Source organism: Ovis aries, chromosome 17 (assembly GCF_016772045.2).
Source record: "Ovis aries strain OAR_USU_Benz2616 breed Rambouillet chromosome 17, ARS-UI_Ramb_v3.0, whole genome shotgun sequence".
Classification (NCBI taxonomy): domain Eukaryota; kingdom Metazoa; phylum Chordata; class Mammalia; order Artiodactyla; family Bovidae; genus Ovis; species Ovis aries.
In genome coordinates this window covers 6492107-6511194 of record NC_056070.1, presented here as the reverse complement: position 1 = coordinate 6511194, position 19088 = coordinate 6492107, and the positions used below count along the sequence as shown (strand labels likewise).

Genomic DNA, 19088 nt, shown 5'->3' with positions numbered 1-19088 from the left:
TAAAATACAGGGTTTGATTGAATGCTGGGAAAAAAAATAAAAAATAAAGATACTGTTTAATGTCAGAAATGATTTCTGAAATTTTGTTTTTAGCTTAAAGTTGGTTCAAGAAAATGTCCCAGTGATGGCAGAGGGAAAAGATTGTGAAGAATATTTGATGATAGGTTGTCCTGTTGAAACCGAAAGAGAGTCTTAGGCTTTGAAGGAGCAAATAATTTTTCTTTCTTTTTTCAATTTTAAGTACATATACATTTTTTATTTGAAAAAAAAAGTATTTATTTATTTAGCTGTGCCGAATCTTAGTTGTGGGTACTTGGGATCTTTGATTTTCATTGTGGCATGGAGCTTTTCACTGTGGCATGGAGCTTTTCATTGTGGCATGTGGCTCAGTTGGTAAAGAATCTGCCTGCAGTGCAGGAGACCTGGCTTTGATTCCTGGGTCGGGGAAGATCCCCTGGAGAAGGAAATGGCAACCCACTCCAGTATTCTTGACTGGAGAATTTTATGGACAGAGGAGCCTGGTGGGCTGCAGTCCATGGAGTTGCAAGAGGCGGAGACAACTTAGTGACTAATCCACAGTCTCTATGCAGGGTCTTTAGGTTAGATGTTTAGATGAGATTGCAACATGTGCAGTCTAATTCCTCGACCAGGGATGAACCTGGGCCCCCTGCATTGTAAGTGTGGAGTTTTAGCCACTGAACCACCAGGGAAGTCCCAAGCAAATAATTTTCAAAGCCAGGCTCCTGGTGTCTCTGTTGGCCATAGTATGGCTAGCGCCTGGCAGAGTGTGCTTCCGGTGCTGTGTCTGCCGGCTCCAGTAGCACGCACATGTTCAATGACCATTTGGCCTTGAAACATCCAGTTTTGCCCTCTGGCTACCCAAGGACATGTGTGCATGAAGGTCAGAGCCTTGGGATGCTTGCTGTGGGGCTCATAAGGGATGAGAGAGGAGAGCTGCCTTAATATAATGACCATATTTTCCTGGGAATTCTTTAGAGGCTACCTTCTTCTTCTTCTTTTTTTTTAAATTTTAGTAATGTATTTTATTTAACCTAATCTGTCCAAAGTGTTGTCTTTCCAACATGTAATCAATATGGACATATTGTTGGTGACTTCCCTGGTAGTCCAGTGGCTAAGACTGCACATTCCCAATGCAGGGGGCCTGGGTTCCATGCCTGCTCAGAGAACTAGATCCCACAGGCTGCAACTAAGAAGTCGCATGCTGCAACTGAAGAACCTACAGGCTGCGATAAAAGATGCCATGTGCTGCGACCTGGTGCAACCAAATGCGTATTTTTAAAATGAACATATTATTAATGAGACCTTTTACATTCTTTTTTCATACTCCATCTTTGAACTCTGGTGAGGATTTTATATTTAAAGCACCTCTATATTTGAATGCTCACTTTTCACCAGAAAATGCTTGATCTCTGTTGAGATTGTATAAAATGTATAGTTGAAAAAGTATTTTTACACCCAAGTTGTTCTAGTAACTGAATCAGTTATGAATTTTAGACTTCAATTAATTAAAATGAAATAAACTTTGAGTCCCTTAGTCCCAGAAGCCACATTCCAAGTTTCAGTAACCTTGCATGGCTAAAGGTGACCTTGTTGGACAGTGTAGTGCTGGAGATTACCCCTTTGGGCTCCAGAACCAGTCTGGGGAGGCCATCTTCTAGTTCTTTTGCTTACTTAATTCATTTAGTACAGGGCCATCTCTCAATGGCGTCTCTAATGTGCACTTCATTTTTATAATTACTATTTTTTTGGCCATACCTGCAGCAACCAGGATCTTAGTTCCCTGACCAGAGATTAAACCTGTGCCCCGTGCATGGGAAGCATGGAGTCCTAACCACTGGACTGCCAGGGAAGTCCCATAAATCGTACTTTAGTATTCATAAGATATATGAGCGTTTTCTGTGCCCTAGAATCACCTGTCATTTGTTTCAAGGGTAAAGGGCGGGGGGTTGGAAGTTTGACTTGGGTTTCAGTCCTAGCTCTGCCAGTGTATGATTTGACTTCATCTCTTTAAGCTTCAGCTTACTTGTCTATAAAATGAGTGTTCATTTGTTCATTCTTTTGTTCCTTCATTCAATAAATATTAAGTCATTTCGGTGTGCCAGGCTTATCCTCGATGCTGGAAAATGAGCAGTGAGCAAAGCAGACAAAACTCCTGCTCTCAAAGGAGCTTGCATGCTACTGGGGAGATGGAATATAAAATAATAGAAGTGAAATATAATATGCTAGATGGTGACGGTTGCTACAGAGAAAAATAGAACGGGTTCAGGGATAGAGTGACAAGATAGGAAGGTGATTCCTGTCTGTTTTACACAGTTGACAGTAGACAGAGAGGGCCTCTGTGTGGAGGTGCCGTGTTGGCAGAGATGTACGTGAAGAGAGGAAGGGTATCTGAGGATTCCTGGGGATAGATGATCTCAGGGAGTACTGCATAAGAAGAGGGGTTACAGGGGGTGAGGGGGTGAGGGGGTGAGGGCCAGTGCAGCCGTGGTGCCAGCGCACACCTCTTGAGCTGGCTTAGAGGATGGGGTGAGATGACCTTTGATATGCATTTTGCACTGAAAGAACAAAATGCCTTAACAAGTGAGGATTGTTGGAATGCAGAAAGGTTCAGTAGTATGAAGCTTATTAAAGATCTTCATCATCTTGTTAAATATAAATAGAAAAAATCATATCATTTTTATAGAAAAGGCATGTGATAAAATTCAATATTGATTATTGATTTCTTTTTTAAAACCCTCAAAATGTAGTAGGAAAATATCCTTAGTAAACTATGTGCTTCTCAACCTAAAAAACATCTCAGGCTTAACAGGAAATTTGTGACCATTAAAATCAGAAACAAAATAAAGATATCTACTGTTTTCACTCTTTATTAATGGTATTTTGGAATCACAAATTAATGCAGGTGAACAATAGAATGAAAAAGAAGTTTGAGAGGTTTGATAGTAATATACGGCTAGAATACTCCATGGAATCAAATGAAAAATTAACTATAATCATATTTATAAATGTGCCTGGATGTCGAAATAATATGTCAACATTCATACCTTTTGGGTATACTAGCAACTAGTTTAAATGTTCAGTCCAGTTCAATCACTCCATCATGTCTGACTCTTTGCCACCCCATGGACTGCAGCACGCCAGGCTTCCTTGTTCATCACCAACTCCCGGAGCTTGCTCAGACTCAGGTCCATCAAGTTGGTGATGCTATCCAACCAACCATGTCATCCATCCTCTGCTGTCCCCTTCTCCTCCTACCTCCAATCTTTTCCAGCGTCAGGGTCTTTTCCAGTGAGTCACTTCTTCGCATCAGGTGGCCAAAGTATTAGAGTTTCAGCTAAAGCATCGGTCCTTCCAATGAATATTCAGGACTGATTTCCTTTAGGATGGACTGGTTGGATCTCCTTGCAGTCCAAGGGACTCTCAAGAGTCTTCTCCAACATCACAGTTCAAAAGCATCAATTCTTTGGCTCTCAGCTTTCCTTATGGTCCAACTCTTGCATCTATACATGACTACTAGATGAACCATAGCTTTGACTCTGTGGACCTTTGTCACCAAAGTGATATCTGTGCTTTTTAATGGTGGCTGCAGTCACCATCTTCAGTGGTTTAGGAGCCCCCCAAAATAAAGTCTCTCACTGTTTCCATTGTTTCTCTATCTATTTGCCAGAAGTGATGGGACTGGATGCCATGATCTTCGTTTTTTGAATGTTGAGTTTTAAGCCAGCTTTTTCACTCTCCTCTTTCACTTTCATCAAGAGGCTCTTTAGTTCCTCTTCACTTTCTGCCCGAAGAGTGGTGTCGTCTGCATATCTGAGGTTATTGATATTTCTCCTGGCAATCTTGTTTCCAGCTTATGCTTCATTCAGTCTGGCATCTTGCATGATATACTCTGCATATAAGTTAAACAGAGTGACATTATACAGCCTCGATGTACTCCTTTCTCAATTTGGAACCAATCCATTGTTCCGTGTCCAGTTCTAACTGTTGCTTCTTGACCTGCATACAGATTTCTTAGGAGGCAGGTTAGGTGGTCTGGTGTTCCCATCTCTTTAAGAGTTTTCCACAGTTTGTTGTGATCCACACAGTTCAAGGCTTTAGCGTAGTCAATGAAGCAGAAGTAGATGTTTTTTTGGAATTCTCTTTGTTTTTTCTTCGATCCAATGAATGTTGGCAGTGTGATCTCTGGTTCCTCTGCATTTTCTAAATCCAGCTTATACATCTGAAAGTTTTCAGTTCAACATGCTGTTGAAGCCTGGCTTGAAGGATTTTGAGCATACCTTGCTAGCATGTGAAGTGAGTGCAGTTGTGCGGTAGTTTGAGGATTCTTTGGCCTTGCCTTTCTTTGGGATTGGAATGAAAACTGACCTTTTCCAGTCCTGTGGCCACTGCTGAGTTTTCCAAATTTGCTAGTATGTTGAGTTCAGCAGTTTAATAGCATCATCTTTTAGGATTTGCAGTAGCTCGAATGCAGTACCATCACCTCCACTAGCTTTGTTTGTAGTGATGCTTCCTAAGGCCACTTGACTTTCCATTCCAGAATGTCTAGCTCTCCATGAGTGATCACACCATCGTGATTATCTGGGTCATTAGCATCTTTTGTGTTTAGTTCTTCTGTGTATTCTTGCCACCTTTCCTTAATCTCTTCTGCTTCTGTTAGGTCCATACTGTTTCTGTCCTTTATTGTACCCATCTTTGCATGAAATGTTCCTTTGGTCTCTCTAATTTTCTTGAAGAGATCTCTAGTTTTTCCCATTCTGTTGTTTTCTTCTATTTCTTTCCACTGATCACGGAGGAAGGCTTTCTTATCTCTCAGTGCTCTTCTTTGGAACTCTGCATTTAGATGGATGTATCTTTCCTTTTCTCCTTTGCCTTTCGCTTCTGTTCTCTTCCCAGCTATTTGTAAGCCCTCCTCAGACAACCATTTTGCCTTTTTACATTTCTTTTTCTTGGGGATGGTCTTGATCACTGCCTCCTGTACAATGTTACCAACCTCTGTCCATAGTTCTCTAGGCACTCTATCAGAAATCTAATCCCTTGAATCTATTTGTCACTTCCACTGTATAATCATAAGAGATTTGATCAAGGTCATACCTGAATGGGGTAATGGGTTTCACTACATTTTTCAATTTAAGTCTGAATTTGGCAATAAGGAGTTCATGATCTGAGCTGTAGTCTGCTCCAGGTCTTGTTTTTGCTGACTGTATAGAGCTTCTCCATCTTTGGTTGTAAAGAATATAATCAGTCTGATTTCAGTATTGACCATCTGGTGATGTCCATGTGTAGAGTTTAAATGTAGTGAAAGAAAAAACAATTACCATAAAAAAGTATTAAATACCCAAGAATAAACTTAAGAAATATGTATGATATATATGAAGGTATTAAAAAATGCTCCTGAAGGAGATACATAAATGATATGAGGCCTGTCATATTCTGGAATACAGAGATGCTGGTTCTCCTTAAATTAATGTGTATGTTTAATACAATTCCACTAAAATAACAAGATTTTCAGGGGCTAAACAACCTTATTCTGTGCTCATATGGAAAAATAAGGAAGCATGAACAGCTCGGCCATTTCTGAGAAGAGATTAAAACATACTGCAACATTATAATAATTGAAGCATTTGTATTACTAAATGTCATGTTTAGTACATGACAAAAGATGGCATTTCAAGTTAATTGGGGAAAGATGCTCTGTTCAATAAATAGTGGTCGGATAACCAGGTGGCCATCTGGAGTGGGGAAAGAAAAGGCTATTTAGAACAGTATCTCAAGTGTTAAGCAAAATTGATCTATGTTAAACAGAAATTTTAAAAATATTTTATGAAAAAAAGCATGGCAACGTTATTTTATAATCTTGGAGTACATATGGTCTAAGTAAGAGAGAAAAAAGAGAAGCTGTAAAAGAGATTGATAAACTTGATTACTTTAGAAAACTAACAGAAAAAAGTCCTGCATAAAAGATGACTAAGATAATTGGGAGAAAACTTTTGCTTCTCATACTGCAAAGGGACTGATTTCCCTAATGAAGAGTTTCTACAGCTCCGTAAGAACAATTCCAACAACCCAGTAGAAAAATGGACAAAGGATACAGATAGTCTGCAGGAAGAAGAATAATGGTGTCTTTCAAACATATTGAGAAGATGCTGAACCTGCTCATTTTAAGAGATATGCACACTACAACTGAACCGAGGTTCCATTTATCGCTGTTTGATGGGCAGAGATTAGGAAATTATATAACCTATTCTGTAGCCAGAATCAGTGCAAAATAGTCTCTTTTGTGGGCAGTTTGGCAAAATCTATAGGACTGATGCTGACGCTGAAGCTCCAGTACCTTGGCCACCTCATGCGAAGAGCTGACTCATTGGAAAAGACTCTGATGCTGGGAGGGATTGGGGGCAGGAGGAGAAGGGGACGACCGAGGATGAGATGGCTGGATGGCATCACTGACTCGATGCACATGAATCTGAGTGAACTCTGGGAGTTGGTGATGGACAGGGAGGCCTGGCGTGCTGCGATTCATGGGGTCGCAAAGAGTCGGACACGGCTGAGCGACTGAACTGACCTGAACTGAGTTGAGGAATTGTGAGTTTAATGTAGAGAAGATATGGTTTCTACTTCTGTCTTCCCTGTTTACCAGCATTTAATTTTGAACACGTCACCTCCCATGTGCATGCTAAGTCTCTTCAGTCGTGTCAGCGTCTTTGTAGACTGTAGCGCACAAGGCTCCTCTGTCCATGAGATTCTCCAGGCAAGTATATTGGAGTGGGTTGCCATGCTGTCCTCCAGGGGATCTTCCCGACCCAGGGATTGAACCTGCATCTCTTCTGTCTCCTGCATTGTCTGACGGCTTCTTTACCACTAGCACCAGCTGGGAAGCCCTGTCCCCTGCCTTTACTGTGCTTTATTTTTTTCACCTATGAAATTCATGGATTGGGCTTAGGTCCATCCATTTAAAGACTCTTGAATTATTATTAATATGCTTGAGTGGATTCAGGGAAGATTGTGGGCCTCAGCAGAACATTTTGTTCTTATCGGCAAGTTTTCACATAACCTGTCTCAGTTCAGCTCTTTTGGAGAATGAAATTATTCAATAATCAGCTCATCGTCAACACTACAAATTTGAAAACTTCTTGAATTGTCTGAGGCTTGTACTTGATTGACTGATTTGTTAATTACTCTCCAGGAAAGCACTTGATTATAGTTCAGGTCAGTTAATCCAACGCTATGGAAAAATCCACACCCCCTATAAAAACGCCCCTCTGCATTCATTTTGCCGATACAGGGAGAAATCTGTGGTGTGGCTGTTAATTATCTTCCCCTCTCCGCCCACAACCTGCACAGCATTCATCTGATGGTTTGCTGTGCTTTTTGTGCGTGCCCCGCCTATTAGCAGATTTCTGAACTCAGCACAGTAGAGGTCTGAATTCACTGAACTTATGCCATCTGCAAATGAGGTTTAAATTTGTCCCTGTTTTGAAATTAGGGAAATGACATAGCCATTGCATAGAAGGATTGCGAACTTGAATTTGATTTTGTTAAGTGGAGGTAGAATGTTTTGTTAGAAGGAAAACACTTGCCTGGGCAGAGATTTGGGTGTGACTCAATTGTGAACTGCCAACTCCTCACCCCCTTATTAGCAGGAGATGTATTTTGTTTTTAAGGGAGAAATTATAAAGAGAGAATTATAAAGACCCAGTGAATTTTAAGAGAGTCCTTTCAATTTACTTTAATTCCGTTTAACCTTGCTTTCCATGTTATCCTGTGCATTACTCTCAAGGAGCTCAGCTTCCTTTTGAAGTCTCAAAGCATGGCTGCTGGTGGAATCCTGATGGTAAAATAGAAGTGATTCTCAGTAGCCCTTCCTGATACATAGGGATGCCTTGCTGCCCAAGTAAAAGCATGTGTGTGTGAGTGCCTATAAAGGAGCGAAAGGGCAGAATGTGTGGTAATGGATACTGAAGTGGGAGGAGTGTTTCTCATGAATTAGAGATGCCCTTTCATAATTCAAGAGTCACAGAATGAGAAAAGGCTTGACATCACCTGAAAAGCATCTGGAAGCAATCTGTAATTCTTAAGAGGCAGTAGGAGAGCCTGTCTCTCTAGTACATGATAATAAAACAGTTCATGTGGGATTATGGAAGAAGTAGAATTCTCTCTTACTTGTAAGTCATTGTAAAATTGCTTGAGATGAAATGCCCAGGGATTTGATTATGAATTATACTTTGAAGTCATAGGTGCTAAATATCAGAGTCGAGTGAGGAAAGTAGATTTGAAGGCACTGAAGAAATTTTAATGTGAATAATTTGTTTATTTGCATGTGAAGTGTTATCCCTTGCCTCTCAGGCCCCATACACACTTTTTCTGTGCCCAGGCATTACCACAATTGTATCCAGTTTTGAAGACTTTGGTCACATTGAGGTCCCTCTCTTCATCTTTATCCCTTTCACGAAACAAACGTGTTATAATAAATGACTTCCAAGCTTTTGAGGCATCTGTAGGTCAGACATACAGACAAAACCTCTTATAGTGACTTCTAGGGAACCATCTTTTAATATACTGAACTGTTACAGAAAAATTATGTTAATGAATGGTGCATCCTTATTACACAGAGATTTTGAAAAGAGCTGGTATATTTGTTACACCAGTCAGTCCTAAAGGAAATCAACCCTGAATATTCATTGGAAGGACTGACGCTGAAGCTCCAGTACTTTGACCACCTGATGCAAAGGGCCGACTCATTGGAAAAGACCCTGATCCTGGGAAGGATTAAAGGCAGGAGGAGAAGGGGACGACAGAGGATGAGATGGTTGGATGGCATCATCAACTCAATGGACATGAGTTTACACAAACTCTGGGAGATAATGATGAACAGGGAGGCCTGGTGTGCTGAAGTCCATGGGGTTGCAGAGTCGGAAACGATTTAGTGACTGAACATTTGTTGTACTGAAACTGTGTAGTGTCATTTCAGGGGGGCCTCTGAAGGGCTCCAGTATTACAGTCCTTTCTGTCTCAGTGTAGAAAAGAATTCAGCAAGAGACAAAGCGATAGATAAGGACGTGATTTACTAGAATAGAACACTTGTGAGGTTTACAAGCGTGTGGGCAAGAAATGCCACACCCTAAGAACTCACTGGGCTACAGTTTTATTATAAAAGAAAAGTAAGGAGGAGCAGAAGAGCTTCTTTGTCTCCCTTGGGTAGACATCATGCTTCCATCATCAGCTCCTCCTCCAGGCTGGGCAGGGGAATTTTCTTGTCTCTACATGGTCAAGCTAGGTGCACAAATTATTGTTTTTTTATGTGTGCAGAGAGTATGTCCTAGGGATCATTAACTTAATGAGCTCACTGGGCAGGATGTGAGGTTTATGCCACCATTGTTATATTGTTTTGGGGCACGTCTCATTCTTCTCTTCATGGTTGTGTGTTAAGCAAGCCTGCTTGGTTTTGTGGGTAAGCAGACTTTCTCTCTTGAGTAATCATTAACTTACAGGGGTCTCCCATATATTTTCTATTTATAGTCCCCTAGAGGACTGTTTAATCATCTACTTTGTCCCTTTACTCTGTCCCTATCAGTACTAGATTCTGACTTGAATTGCTCACCTTAACCCATCTAAAATTAGGGAAATACTTCTAATTATATTAGAAGAAACTGCTTCCTGTGTCTTGCTTTGCACTGGTGATTGTGATCATATGGAATTACAACATTGTATTCTGTGTTTTCTTTCTTCTTTATATGATAAATGATGTTTTCCCCGCTTTATTAAAATTCAGATTTTTCTGATGGTTGACAAAATTGTATAAAGTAAATTAGATCATTTTGTCAAATTTATTTAATCTTCTTTCCCAGTTATTGGGCACTTAATATGGTTTCTATGCTTAAAATTTACATATAGTATCTATTGCTTTATTAAAATGTGTGTGTTTTTTTTTTCTTGGTCATTTTTCTCTGGCTTCCACCTGTTCTCATCTAGAATAGCATCCTCTTTCACTTTGTTTAGCATTTGCATTAGCTTCCCTGGTGGCTCAGATGGTAAAGCATCTGCATACCATGCAGGAGATCTGCGTTCAATCCCTGGGTCAGGAAGATCTCCTGGAGAAGGAAATGGCGACCCACTCCAGTATTCTTGCCTGGAAAATCACATGGACGGAGGAGCCTGGTAGGCTACAGTCCAGTCAGTTCAGTTCAGTCGCTCAGTCGTGTCCGACTCTTTACGGACCCCATGAATTGCAGCACGCCAGGCCTCCCTGTCCATCACCAACTCCCAGAGTTCACTCAGACTCGAGTCCATCGAGTCAGTGATGCCATCCAGCCATCTCATCCTTTGTCATCCCCTTCTTCTCCTGCCACCAATCCTTCAGCTTCTTCAGTGTTACTGGTTAGGGCATAGACTTGGATTACCGTGATATTGAATGGTTTGCCTTGGAAATGAACAGAGATCATTCTGTCATTTTTGAGATTGCATCCAAGTACAGCATTTTGGACTCTTTTGTTGACCATGATGGCTACTCCATTTCTTCTGAGGGATTCCTGCCCACAGTAGTAGATATAATGGTCATCTGAGTTAAATTCACCCATACCAGTCCATTTTAGTTCGCTGATTCCTAGAATGTCGATGTTCACCCTTGCCATCTCCTGTTTGATCACTTCCAATTTGCCTTGATTCATGGATCTGACATTCCAGGTTCCTATGCAATATTGCTCTTTACAGCATCGGACCTTGCTTCTATCACTGGTCATATCTACAGCTGGGTATTGTTTTTGCTTTGGCTCCATCCCTTCATTCTTTCTGGAGTTATTTCTCCACTGATCTCCAGTAGCATATTGGGCACCTACTGACCTGGGGAGTTCCTCTTTCAGTATCGCGTCATTTTGCCTTTTCATACTGTTCATGGGGTTCTCAAGGCAAGAATAGTGAAGTGGTTTGCCATTCCCTTCTCTAGTGGACCACATTCTGTCAGATCTCTTCACCATGACTTGCCCGTCTTGGGTTGCCCCGCAGGCATGCCTTAGTTTTACTGTGGTCCTAGTGTGATTAGATTGACTAGTTTTCTGTGAGTATGGTTTCAGTGTGTCTGCCCTCTGATGCCCTCTTACAACACCTACCGTCTTACTTGGGTTTCTCTTACCTTGGGCGTGGGGTATCTCTTCACTGCTGCTCCAGGAAAGCACAGCCGCTGCTCCTTAACTTGGATAAGGGGTATCTCCTTCCGCCGCCCTTTCTGACCTTCCATGTGGGATGGCTCCTCTAGGCCCTCCTGGGTCCACACAGCTACCACTCCTTGGACGTGGGGTTGCTCCTCCCGGCCGCTGCCCCTGGCCTCGGGCGCCGCCCCTGGCCTCGGACGCAGGGTAGCTCCTCTCCGCCACCGTCCCTGGCCTCAGACGCAGGATATCTCCTCTCAGGCAGTCGCCCCTGACCTCGGACGCAGGGTAGCTCCTCTCGGCCACGGCCCCTGACCTCGGATGTGAGGTAGCTCCTCTCGGCCGCGGCCCCTGACCTCGGACGCAGGGTAGCTCCTCTCGGGCCGTCGCCCCTGACCTCGGACGTAGGGTAGCTCCTCTCGGCCGCGGCCCCTGACCTCGGACGCGGGGTACTTCCTCTCGGCCGTTCCTGCGCCGTCGCAGCCTGGCACTCTAGGCCGCTGCTCCTGACCTCGGACATGGAGTAGCTCTCGGCCACGCTTAGTGCGCCGGGCGCTGCCGCCGCCGCGTCCATGGAGTTGCAAAGAGTCGGACACGACTGAGCGACTTCACTTTCTTTTGGCCTTTTGAGGTCTCTGTGCTTGGGGTTAGTCTCTTTGCTGTGCTCTCTAGGACACCTCTAGGTTATGTCCTCTGTACTGTTCGTCTCAGGTGGGACAATTTCCCAGCTTCCTCTTTTTGGGAACCCAGGCCTTGTCCTAGAAGCGCTACATCTTAGCCACTTACCACCAGGGAAGTACTTTCTCAGCCTTCTTCAAGCTCATGTTTTTCTGAATGTATGGTCAGGAAGCCATGTAACTGTGCTGTGAAACATCTTCCCAGGTAGGCATGATCACATGAGACCTGTCTCTAAAACCAAAGTAAACTTTGCCCATGGGATGGCAATAAATTAAACTTTCAACTGTCAATATTTGAATAGGTCAGAAGTGCCAGGGAATATTTGGCGAATATCACACCTTTAAGGAGAAGCAAGCTATGAAGTTTCTTGCTATTTTATAGTTTGTTCTCATTATAATGTTATGTTGCTGATGCATGGATATGGGTTTATTTAGTTCCACATTTTTTTTTCTCTTTTAAAAGAAGTATATAATTACTTACCATCTCTTGGAGGACAGAAGAATCCTTCTTTCCTTTCTGCTGCCCAGTGGGAGTCTCGTATTTGGCTAGCATTCAGACTTCTAAATAAAGATTCAATTTTTGCTAATTGAAAAAAAAATAAGTGCAATCTGAGGCAGAGCCATTCAGTGCACAACAAATGGCAGTAGCTGGGAGGGGAGAAAACCTAGAGAAAAATTGATTGGGTTTTTGTAGTTTATTGATGACTGTGGGTCTCTGTCTCTCTCTTTTTTTTTTTTTAGTTGGAAATATTCTTCTGGGAGTTGCCAGCAGTGCCAAGTGTTGGAAAAACCTTTTCTGCCCTTCCTGTAGAGTGAAGTGAGCAAACATAATCTAGCAGAAGGCTGGTGAAGAGAGCAATCACAGGTAATGTGTTTTCTTGTTACTATTGATGTGTGTTCAGTAATGTTCAGTAACAAATTAAAGAAAAATAAGCCTACTTGAATTTACACATCCAAGTGCTCACGGAAGAAAAACACACAACTTGAGAGTTTTGAATTAAGTTTTATTTTGGGACCTTACTGAAGACTATAGCCCGGGAGACAGTCTCTCAGATATCTCTGAGGAGCTGTTCCAGCGAGGTAAGGGAGGAGCCAGGATGTGTAGGCATGTTGAGCTTTAAAAATAACAACAAAACAAAAACATGTAGTCAAAAGATAACTGCTAATCACAGAAATAAACATTGCAAGTTAATGGTTTTAGTGCGTTTTTACTTACGGGAAGATGCAAGAATCTGGGCTCAATGAAACTGTTCATTAGATATGCATCTTAATTATCTAGGGCCAGTATCCAGAGCACAGGGTGCTTCCTGTTTTTCTCTATCCGGAATTGCCCCTGGGGCATACCATCAGTGGGAATGAGGGTGCTGCAGTGGCTGATGGCTTGGTGCTTGTTTACTGGAATGACAGGCAACATCCTTTGTCCACAGAGGTGAACATTATCTTGCTCAAAGCAGTCTTTCTCAGAGACTTCACTCTCTCCTCTACTCAAAACATTAAAAAAAATTAGTTATTTGACTAACGCTGGATCTTAGTTCCCGCATGTGAACTCTTGGTTACTCTTGTGGGATGGAACCCAGCTCCCTACATTAGGAGGGTGGCATCTTAGCCACTGGACCACCAAGGAAGTCCCAAAGATTTTTTTCCTCTGGAAACTGCATCTAAATCCTCTGGTGGCATTCTTTTAAGCATCCTATTTTCTGTGGTAGCAAATGTAAACCCCTCAGAGGGTGTTTTGGGAGGTAGTGTAAATTTTTTCAGAGCTATGGGATCTGGGAAGTTCTAATTTTTATCAAAAACCAGAAGGAGGAATAAGGTAATGAAACCAGTTTCTCTCTGTATAATTTGTATGTGTGTTTGAAGTCTTACACACTGTATTGAAAGTTACTTCTAAAAAGTGGTGACTCTGAGTTTCAAATAGTAGTATAATTGTATTGTTATTAGACTTGTAGCTTACAGAGAAGCATATGCTGTTTATTTGTATGTAAATATTGCTATTCTTTCTTATAAAATTGATCAATTTGTCAATTATCAGGTTGAATAAGATAAGATTTAATTTCCTTATAAGATATATTTCTAAGACTCTGTAATTTGCATCTTATTAGAGGTGTGTTTTGCATTGTTTCTTAAAGTGTTGTTATAGTACTTGTTAAAAATGCACAATCAAAATTCAGATTACTAAGACGAGGTGCCAAATCTAGTGTGTCATAATCTGAATCAGAGTGCTAGGGGGAAGGATTTGGAAATTTTACAAGTGACTACCACCCAAGATGGACACTGCCACTGCAATTGAGAGCATACTTCCACCTAATCTTTGTATTTTTGGATTTAAAGGTATTGCAATCACCTTGATTTTTGCTTTGAATAAAACAATGCTGGTATTTTTAGTATACTGTTTTGACATAGGATTATGTTCTCAAGTGGGCTTCCCTGGTGGCTTAATTGGTAAAGAATTAGCCTGCAGTGCAGGAGACTCGGGTTCCATTCCTGGGTTGGGAAGATCCCCTGGAGGAGGGAATGGCTACCCACTCCAGAATTCTTGCCTGGAGAATTCCATGGACCGTATAGTCCATGGGGTCACAAAGAGCCGGACACGACTGAGCAACTTTCACTTATGTTCTCAAGTTGCATGTTGTTAGATCAAATTACTGTTATTTGAACTTTATGTCTCAATTTAAAATGAGAATACTTTTCTTTGGATGCAGATGGATAAATTTTTTTTGACAGCTAGATGGCAAATAACCAAGTTTTATGAAATATCTTCTTCATTTGCTAGTAAGTTGCACCTCAAGTATCTTATTCAGCTCGTGGTAAAGAGTAACGGGATAGATCTTAGAGGCTCCTGGAGTCTGTGCTTTGCTACTGCAGCATCCAGTCCAGCATTATTCAGTAAACATCGTGATGAAAGCTTTGCTGTGCAATTTATGGTTCGGACAGACCAAATCTTTTCCTTATAGTACTCAGAGATTTCATGAAGTTCTTTGAATCCCTCAAATGAAAGAAAGTATTAATATTAAATACTAGACTTTGATAGGATATTTTCATTGCCATGTACATTCTTTGGTAATCCTTCCTATAAAGTTATTAACTTTACAGAAAGTAAGCTTTGTGTATAAAATGTGTTATTTTTAAAACATTTTCAATCTAAAAAATTTGTTTATAAACATTATAAATAAATCATTTATTTATAGTATTTATAAATAGACATATTTTATATTTTTTATACATTTATTCATTTTAATTCATTTAATTTACAATATTGTAGTGGTTTGCCATACATTGCCATGAATCAGCCATGGGTGTACATGTGTTCCCCATCCTGAACGCCCCTCCCACCTCCCTCCCCATCCCATCCCTCAGGGTCATCCCAGTGCACCAGCCCTGGGCACCCTGTCTCATGCATGAAACCTGGACTGGCGATCCATTTCACATATGATAATATACATGTTTCAGTGCCATTCTCCCAAATCATCCCACCCTCACCCTAATAAATTATTAATTTGTAGTTCAGCCGCTCAGTTGTGTCCGACTCTTTGTGACCCCATGAACCACAGCACACCAGGCCTCCCTGTCCATCACCACCCCCCAGAGTCCACCCAAACCCATGTCCATTGCGTCAGTGATGCCATCCAACCATCTCATCTTCTGTCGTCCCCTTCTCCTCCTGCCCTCAATCTTTCCCAGCATCAGGGTCTTTTCCAGTGAGTCAGCTCTTCACATCAGGTGGCCAAAGTATTGGAGTTTCAGCTTCAGCATCAGTCCCTCCAATGAACACCCAGGACTGATCTCCTTTAGGGTGGACTGGTTGGATCTCCTTGCAGTCCAAGGGACTCTCAAGAGTCTTCTCCAACACCACAGTTCAAAAGCATCAGTTCTTTTTATTTATCAATTATTTGTAGTATTTATTTATAAATAGACATATTTCTTAAATTTATTGATATTATAAATAAATATTGAAATATTTTTAGATATTTTATAATCAGATTATACCTTTACTTTAAAAGACACCTACAGTATTATATCATTCTATGTATGTTAATATAAGAGAAATATACTTTATGTAAGATAAAAATGACTACAGATTTATAAGTTAAGGCCATTATGAGAAAATATTTCATAGTGTATACTTAAAAATTGTGTTAAAATGCACAACACAAAATTTACCATTTTAACGATTTTTAAGCATATAGTTCCAGTATTATAAGTATATTCACATTGTGCAACCAGTTTCCGTAATGAAACTCTACAGCCATTAAACAACTCTTCATTCTCCCCGCCCCCTGCACCTGGCAACCACCATTCTTTTTTTTCTTTTGGTCTCTGTAAATTTAACTGTTCTATGTGCCTCATGGAAGTGGATTCATATGGGTATTTGTTTTCTTGTGACAGGCTCATTTTTCTTAGAGTAAGTTCTCACAGTTCATCCATTTGTTAGAATTTCCTTACTTTTTAAGGGTGAATAATATTTCTTATATATACACACACACACCCCTTACATTTTGTTTATCCATTCATTCATTAATGGACATCTGGGTTGCTTCCATCTTTTGAATGTTATGAATAAGCTGCTTGTATATGGGTGTGTAAATAATCTGTTGCATTCCTGCTTCCAGCTGTTTGGGATCTTAAAGTGGAATAGCGGGGTCACATATTAATTCTATTTTTAATTTTTTGAAGGACCACCTTACTGTTTTCCACAGCAGCCAAACCATTTTATATTTGTACCGGAAGTACACAAGCATTCCAGTTTCTCATATCCTCCTCAACACTGGGTTTTAGTATTTTTTTGTTTTTGTTTTTGATGATGATAGCCATCCTGATGGGTATGAAGTGATGTCTCATGGTTTTGATTTGCATTTCAATAATGATTAGTGATGTTAAACATCTTTTCATATGCTTGTTAGCCATTCATATATGGATAAATGTTTAGTTGAGTCTTTTGCCCATGTTTTAATAAGGTTGTCTTTTTGTTATTGAGTTATAGGAGTGTTTATATGTTCTGAATATTAACTCTTTATCAGATATATGGTTTACAATTAAGATTTGGGGCTTCCCTAGTAGCTTAACTGGTAAAACACCCATCTGCAACTCAGGAGACCCCAGTTTGATTCCTGAGTCAGAATCCACTGGAGAAGGGATAGGCTACCCACTCCAGTATTCTTGGGCTTCCCTAGTGGCTCAGCTGGTAAAGAATCCAGCTGCAATGTGGGAGACCTGTGTTTGATTCCTGGGTTGGGAAGATCCCCTGGAGAAGGGAAAGGCTACCCACTCCAGTATTCTGGCCTTAGGAGTTCCATGGACTGTATAGTCCATGGGGTCACAAAGAATTGAACATGACTGAATAACTTTCACTTTCATTTTCTTTAGACTAAGATTTAATAATTGACAGTAAGCATAGAGCCTGTGTTTAAGTTTTAAGTTAGTTATTTGGTGGGCGGTTACATTATATTTGGGATTTGATTATGGTAAACTCTGAATTTTGGTCTTCAGGTCGGTGGGTTAGTGTGTGTGTGTCTTGTCACAGGGCTTGACAAAGGAGAGATCCTCCAATGTCTTAAGAAGCTTTAGTTTCAGGACCATAAGCAGAATCAACATTTTTATGGTGAAGGATAGCTAGTAATGAATCCTAGGAAAAAACTTAACGACAGTTCAAACCATTAACCTGTCTGGGTAGCCTGATTTTGCCTCTAAGCTCTAAAAAGTGGTATGTTTGTTGACAGGATACTTAGACTGACTTTGAAAAGTTCGAAACCCAGACCGTGTGCCTTTAGAAGTGAGGTTATTTTGGGGAAGACAGGAGGGTGTTTGGAGTTGGGTGGGAAGAGTCCAAAAGCAAATATATATAACAAAGAGGAAAACCTGGGCAAAGATGCTCCGAAGGAAGAGGGAGCAGCTTAGCTGGATGTAGGAGTCCCATCGATATTGAAAGGATCTAACCCTTGGATGTATTACTTTCTTCGAAGGAAATGACAGCAGGTACTAGAGCTAGCCCAGGAACAACCACAAGTGGGAAATGGGCTTGAAAAGGGGTGGAAACAATATGATATAAAATGTGCGTGACAGCCCCAAGGGGATGTTGCCAGTGGGATTCATCGTTATGGATTTTGGAGGTGTGCTCAGAACCGTGAGACAAATAGCAGGTGGACAGAGGCAATTACGGATCTTCTGACCTGGTGAGAGAAAGATATATTTGAGTGTAGTGTTTTGGGGCTAGGAGCTGTCTGCATGAGCGGAGAGGATTGGTCAGAGCAGCATTAGAATGCTGCTCTCCCTAATGTAATACCGGGAGGTCTGAGTCATGGCGGTGGTGAGGGGAGGATGTGTCTCTGTGGCTGCCCTGGCTTTGTGTGGAACCAGTGGGAAACTGTGTTTGAAAGTTGTTTTGAATAAAAATTTAGCCTCAAGACAGTTTGGGGATCAGCTTTCCTGAGTAAATAACACAAAAAGATACTTAAAAGTGACTTCTTACAGTCAAATAATCAAAACAGCTGCCTAATGCTGTCATTCTGACTGTACCTTTTCAGAGTTTTGTAGATTTTAAAGTTATGAGCTGTCTCTACCCTGTTTTGTGAATTTAGTCTGTATTTATTCAGTCATTTTGGTCTCTTCTCCCTGACCCTTGTAGTTTCATTCTAGCTTAGTTTAGTCTGGGTCTTTTCCAGCTTTCTGTGTTTTTTCCAATTGACCAGAAGGGCTTAGAATACATGTGTGAAGTTTATGTTTCATCATATTTTCTGTTTCATTTTCAGCATCATTTCTGAAATGCGCTACCTTTTCTTTAAGGGTACAGGTCGCATTGAGGTGATGTACATAGAGTGTTAGTCGCTCAGTCGTGTCTGACTCTTTGTGACCCCATGAACTGTAGCCCCCCAGGCGCCTCTGTCCATGGGATTCTCCAGGCAAGAATACTGGAGTGGGTTGCCATTCCCTTTTCTGGGATCCCTTTTGATCTCGACCCAGGGATCAAACCCGAGTTTCCCTCATTGGAGGCAGATTCTCTACCGTCTGAGCCATCAGGAAAGCCCTTAGGAAACTCTCTAATGACTAGTCCACACCAGAGATTCTCAAAGTGTGGTCCCTAGGTGAGCAGCAGCAGCCTCACCTCACACTTGTTAGAAGTGTAAATTCTTGGGCTGAATCAGAAACTCCTACAGTAGTCTCAGTTTGTATTTAACAAGCTCTCTGGGTGATTCTGATATCAGTTAGAGTGTGAGGACTGCTCCACATGTCTCGTTAGCTGTGTGCAGTTGTC

General features: G+C 41.2%; 1 protein-coding gene across 4 annotated transcripts in view; it reads left to right on the top strand.

Moving 5' to 3' along the window:
• Positions 1-19088, top strand: part of FHIP1A (FHF complex subunit HOOK interacting protein 1A) — a 312856-nt gene that overhangs the window by 68969 nt on the left and 224799 nt on the right. For all 4 annotated transcript variants that reach the window (XM_027956239.3, XM_060400969.1, XM_042234932.2 and 1 more), the window contains one exon: positions 12581-12704. The gene's annotated coding sequence lies outside the window, so the exon portion shown is untranslated. The remainder of the gene's footprint in view (positions 1-12580; positions 12705-19088) is intronic.